Source organism: Peromyscus eremicus, chromosome 5 (assembly GCF_949786415.1).
Source record: "Peromyscus eremicus chromosome 5, PerEre_H2_v1, whole genome shotgun sequence".
Classification (NCBI taxonomy): domain Eukaryota; kingdom Metazoa; phylum Chordata; class Mammalia; order Rodentia; family Cricetidae; genus Peromyscus; species Peromyscus eremicus.
Window position 1 is genome coordinate 84,619,938 of NC_081420.1, and position 6,000 is coordinate 84,625,937.

Genomic DNA, 6,000 nt, shown 5'->3' on the forward strand with positions numbered 1-6,000 from the left:
GGAGAGCAAGCCAGTAAACAGCACTCCTCTATGGCCTCTGCATTAGCTTCTGCCTCCAAGTTCCTGCCCTATTTGAGTTCCAGCCCTGACTTCCTTCAATGATGGATTAGAATATGGAAGTGTAAGCCAAATAAACCCTTTCTCCCCCAATTTGGCTTTGGTTATGGTGTTATATCATAGTAATAGTAACCCCAAATAAGACAAATGGGCTTTATGGTTTGAATAAAAATGTTCCCATAGACCCATGGGGGTGGCACTATTAGGAGGTGTGGCCTTGTTGGAGGAAGTGTGTCACTAGGGGATGGACTTTGAGGTCTCAAAAGCTCACACCTGGCCAGCGTGTCACTGTCACTTCCTGCTGCCTGTGGATCCAGATGTGGAACTCTCAGCTACCTCTCCAGCACCATGTCTGCCTGCCATGATGATAATGGACTAAACCTCTAAACTGTAAGCCAGGCTTAATTAAATGTTTTCCTTTATAAGAGTTGCTGTAGTCATGGTGTCTCTTCACAGCAATAGAAACCCTAACTGAGACATTTTCCTTCCCAAAGTCATTTACCCATGACAATAGGCACATCTCCTATTTATATAAAGAGGCATATCACATACCCTGCTCTGCATTTTGAATTTTACCACAGTCATGAGAAAACAATTTGTACCTTTGTGCAAAGTGCTTCTGCGTTCTACAGAACTGCAGATCTCTTTGTGGGTATTCCAGAATCGGCTTTCCAGTTCTCACTGAGGGACATGGAGGTTGTGTGCAATCCTAATCAATAGTCCACACTGTTTTAATAACTGCCTCACCCAACTTTTCACAGGGTAAGAGTTTAGATGATTCTTTTCCATATCTACACAAGTGGTGTTAATCTCAAGAAAGGAACTCCCTATGGGCTGGAGAGGTAGCCCAGCAGGCAAGATCACCTGTTCTTTCAGAGGACTGGGGTTCAGTTTCCAGCACCCACATGGTAGCTCACAACCATCCATAACTCCAGTTCCAGGGGATTTAGTGCCCACTTCTGTCCTCCAGGGGCACCAGGTATGCGCACAGTGCACTTACATACATGTAGGCAAAACTCTAACACACATAAAATAAAAACAAATGAATTCAAAAAAATTAAAAAGAAGTTTCCCTGGATGAAAAGGATATAAATTTATAATTTTCTTGCATGCCTAGGAGTTAAACTCAGTCCCATTCAGCCAGTGTTCTACATTTGACTTACTCTGGACTTCAGAACAGGAACTTAAAACAAGTATCAGTAAACAGCCCTCCCCAGAGGCTGTCTCCACTTGTGCACACATCTGTAATGTTTGAAGGTATCTGTTTTCCTTAGCTCCCCTGACAGAGAATAGGATGAGACTCTTCAATCCGCCAGATGTGGTAGCTCATACTTGTCATTAGCACTCAGTGGGCAGAAGCGAAGGGATAGGGAGTCCTTATGCTGACATGAGCTACTCGGTGAGACCTTGTCTCAAAAGCAAAATGAGCCATCCTGGCGCACACCTTTAGTCCCAGCACTTGAAGGCAGAGGCAGTTGAATCTCTGAGATTTCAAGGCCAGCCTGATCTACATGAAGAGTTCCAGGTCAGTCAGGACTACACACTGAGACCCGTCACACACACACACACACACACAAACCCAAACAACAAACAAAAACAAAAACAGGCCAGGAAGATGATTCAGCAAGTAAAGGATTTGCTGCCCAAGCCTGATGATCCTGATGATCCTGATGATCCCCGAAACTTACAGGGAAAGGAGAAAATAGACTTCAGGAAGTTGTCCTCTTACCTACATATACACCATGGCATGCACACACCTAAACACTCTCACACCCTGTCCTCTCTCTCTCTCTCTCTCTCTCTCTCTCTCTCTCTCTCTCTCTCTCTCCACACACACACACACACAATAATAATAATAATAATAATAATAATTAATAATAAAAATTAAAATCTTTGTGAATCTTGGATAGGTGTAAAATGGCTTAATATATGTTTTGCTTTTTAGAGTGAAGAACAGATTAAAAACTTTTGTGTTATTAGTGGGGCGGTGGTGGTACATGCCTCTAATCCCAGCACTTGGGAGGCAGAGGCAGGCAGATCTTTGAGTTCTAGGCCAGCCAGGGCTATATAGAGAAACCCTGTCTCAACCCCCCCCCAAAAAAAAACTGTATTATTGTATTATAAATTAAAATTTATTTTAATATTTATTTCTCTTTTTAACTTTTTTTTTTTTTTTTTTTTTGAGTCAGGGTCTCTCTGTGTAGCCCTGGCTAGGCTGAAACTTGCTTTGTAGACCAGGCTGGCTTTGAACTCACAGAGATCTATCTGCTCGTCTCTGCCTTAAAATGCTGTGATCAAAGGCATGCATCAGTAAGCCTGGCTTTTTTGTTTGTTTGTTTGTTTGTTTGTTTGTTTGTTTATTGTGTATGCCAGCATAAGTGCACTGTGTGTCCCTAGGGGCCAGAAGAGAACAACGGATACCCTGGGATTGGAGTTATGGACTGTTGTTAGCTTGTCGTGTGGGCACTGAGAATGGAACCTGGTCCTCTGGGCAAGCAGCCAGTGCTCCTAACCACTGAGCCATCTCTCCAGCCCCCTAATCTCTTTCTAAAGCCAAGAGTGAAGGATGGCAATGACTGATGTGCAACTCCCATGGCCAAGCAACACTTCCATTTTGGTAGTCATCTACTGCTCTTGCTGTTCAAACCTACCAGCTCTCTTCTCCAACTCCTGGGATCACCACAGCTGACCCACGGCCCAGGGCCAAAACCATAGTTTTTCTTACCTGGAAGATCAACTTTCAAATCCAAGCTGATTCTCCTAATCAGAAGCACCTGGCTTGCTCTAGGTCCGTCCCAAAGGCCTCAGTGTGTTTTCGGCACAGAGCCCAGCTCAGGTCCAGTGGTCCCTTTCAATGATCCTTTGAATGAATGCCAAGGTTTTCCACAATCCTTAAAAAGACCCTGGTGGCCCTGCTCTCCCCCTCCCTCTTCTCTTTCCACCTTCCCATTGGTGTCTTATAGCATTTGTTTATTTGTAGTACTGTGGACAGAACCTGAGGCCTCCTGCATGCTAGGCTAACACTGTTGAGCCCTACCCTGGCCCTAATTTACAGTTCTTTATATCTCTCAGGGCACCGTATACATCTGCTATGCTATATTTTACTTATTTATGCCTCTGCTCTCACTAGACCACATGGCCCACAAAGGCAGGGATTTCCGCCTCGTTTGTTGTTGTTACTGTTTTTACTGCTTTGTCCTCTGGCCTAGAATAGCGCATGGCGTGGAAGAGGAATCCAACCAAGCATGCACACAGCTCTCACCAGTATGCTAACACTTGCAAAACAGTCACAGTAATTTCACTGATAACACTTCATTGTAGTCTCACCGTATCCCTCTGAGACAGGTAGAATATGTTCTTCTGACAGAGTGGGTCGAGCTGGGATACGATCTAGATTTCCTCTTTTTCTCTTCTTTTTTTGTTTTCATTTCTGTTTTTTTTTTTTAAGACAGGGTTTCTCAGTGTAGCCCTGGCTGTCCTGAAACTCTGTAGACCAGGCTGGCCTCAAACTCACAGAGCTCTCCCTGCTTCTACCTCCTGAGTGCTGGGATTAAAGGCGTGCACCACCACCCGTTTTGTTTTTTTCTTTTCTTTCTTTTTAAGATTTATTTATTTATTTATGTATACAGAAGAGGGCGCCAGATCTCATTACAAATGGTTGTGAGCCACCATGTGGTTGCTGGGAATTGAACCATGTGGTTGCTGGGAAGAGCAGTCAGTGCTCTTAACCTCTGAGCCATCTCTCCAGCCCTTCTTTTCTTTTCTTGGGACAGGGTTTTACACTGTAGTTCAGGCTGGCCTGGAACACACAGCAATACTTTTTGCTCAGCCTCCTAATTACTGGATCATGAGGATAAGTCATCATACCCAGTGTTTTCCTTATTCTTGGTACAGGGATCTTTTGAGAGACCAGAGGCTGGAAAACTCTGGCATGCTGGTCATATTTTGGCCCACTCACTGTTTTTGTAAATTAAGGTTTTTGTTGTGTTGTTTTGTTTTTCAAGACAGGGTTTCTCTGTGTATCTCTGGCTGTCCTGGAACTGGCCCTGTAGACCAGGCTGGCCTTGAATTTACAGAGATCTACTCTACCTCCCGAGTGTTGGGATTAAAGGTATGCACCACTGCCCAGTGTAGATCAAGTTCTATTGGCACATAGCTACATTTATTTGTGACATACTTGTGGCTGCTTTAAGCTACTATAGCAAGTTGGGTAGCTATGACGAACACTACATGGCCCACAAGGCTAAAATATTTACTCTCTCCCTTTACACTAGAGTTCTCTGCCGGGGCAGCTGGCCTCCACCTGTGACCCATACACGGAGGTTCCAGGTGCCCTTCAGGGTATCCACTACATCAAAGTAAATTCCATACTGATGCTGTTGTGTAAGTTTTCACTATGCTGACACTTATAATGACGATACAGAAGCAGCAGTGGGTGTAGGAGTTTCCTGTAGCCACTGAAACAAAGCACCACAAATGACCATGGGCCTTAAGCAGAGAAATTCATTCTTTGTTTGCTGAGATAGGGTTTCACTATATATCCTTGGCTGGCCTAGAACTCGATATATAGAACAAGCTGACCTCAAACTCACAGAGATCTAATCTGCCAGCATCAGCCTTTGCCTCTGGGACTAAAGGTGTGTAGCACTATACCTAGTCAGAAACCCATCCAGAAACCTTCTGGAGGCCAGAAGCCAAAGTGTGTATGTGCTGGAGCTCCCTCCAGAGGCACCAGGAGATAATTCTGTCCTTTGCTTCTAGGCTGACCTGGAACTCATGGCAATCCTCCTGCCTCAGCTACATCTGGTCTTAAATCTGTCTTCATGCTGTGTCCTTGTCTCTTCTGGGTCATCTTTTATTCTATCTCCTGACACTTGCCATTGGGTTCAGGAGTCTCTCAGCAATCCAGGATGCTCTTGAGAGCCTTTGTTTATATCTGTAATGACTATTCCCAAGATTCTTGTGAAGTAGAAGCAGGAGGAGCAGGTGTTCAAGGTCATCCTTAGATAAAGGGTGAGTTTGAGGCCAGATTGGGCTATATGAGACTTTGTCTCCTCAAAAAACTAAACAAAACACGGGCTGGAGAAACGACTCTGGGTAAAAGCACTTGACAATCTTCCAGAAGAGTTAAGTTCCTAGCACCTACATCAGGTGCCTTACAACTACCTATAACTCCAGCCCCAAAGGATCCAGCGTCCTGTTCTGGCTTCTGCAGGCACCCACATATGTGGCACACCTTCACACAAGCACACAGCCATACAAATAAAAATAAATCTTTCAAAGCAAAACCAAAATCTAAGAGAAAATAAAGAGGAAACAAGAGTCCCAGCAAAAGCACTGTTTAAGGAGCCTGTGGGAATCACCGTAGAACTGTAAGGAATGAACATAGGGGAATGCTGCAATCATAATGTAGAAGGTATTTATGACCGTGGATGGAACATGCAGGTTATTTATTTGTGTATGTGTGTATTCCTGCTTGTGTATGTGTGAACATTTGTGCACGTGTGGATAGAGTCCAGAAGTCCACATTGGGTGTCTTCCCAGTCAGTGTCCACCTCAGCTGCTCTCCAGCTCTATTTTTGAGATGAGAGTCTTGCTATATTGCCTAGACTGCCCCAAACTCCTAGGTGGAAATGATCCTCTTGCCTCAGTTTCCAGAGCAGTTGGGATCCCTAACTTGTGCCACTGTACTTGTCGGAAGTCAGATTATAAAGCAGCAATTAAAAGAAAAATCTCTGCAACGAAAGCTTGAAAACACATAGTAAATATTAGTGGTCTGTTGGTATGATTTGGGGCAAGCTATTACTTTTTTGTACTCCTGGTCTGGTCAAGCAGATGATCTCTTTCGTAATGGAGGAGAATGGCCCTTTTTGTGTTGCAATAAAAGACAGCACTTCCCTGTGAAGATGCAGGCAGGGACCATGAGTGTGGGGTGGACTAGAT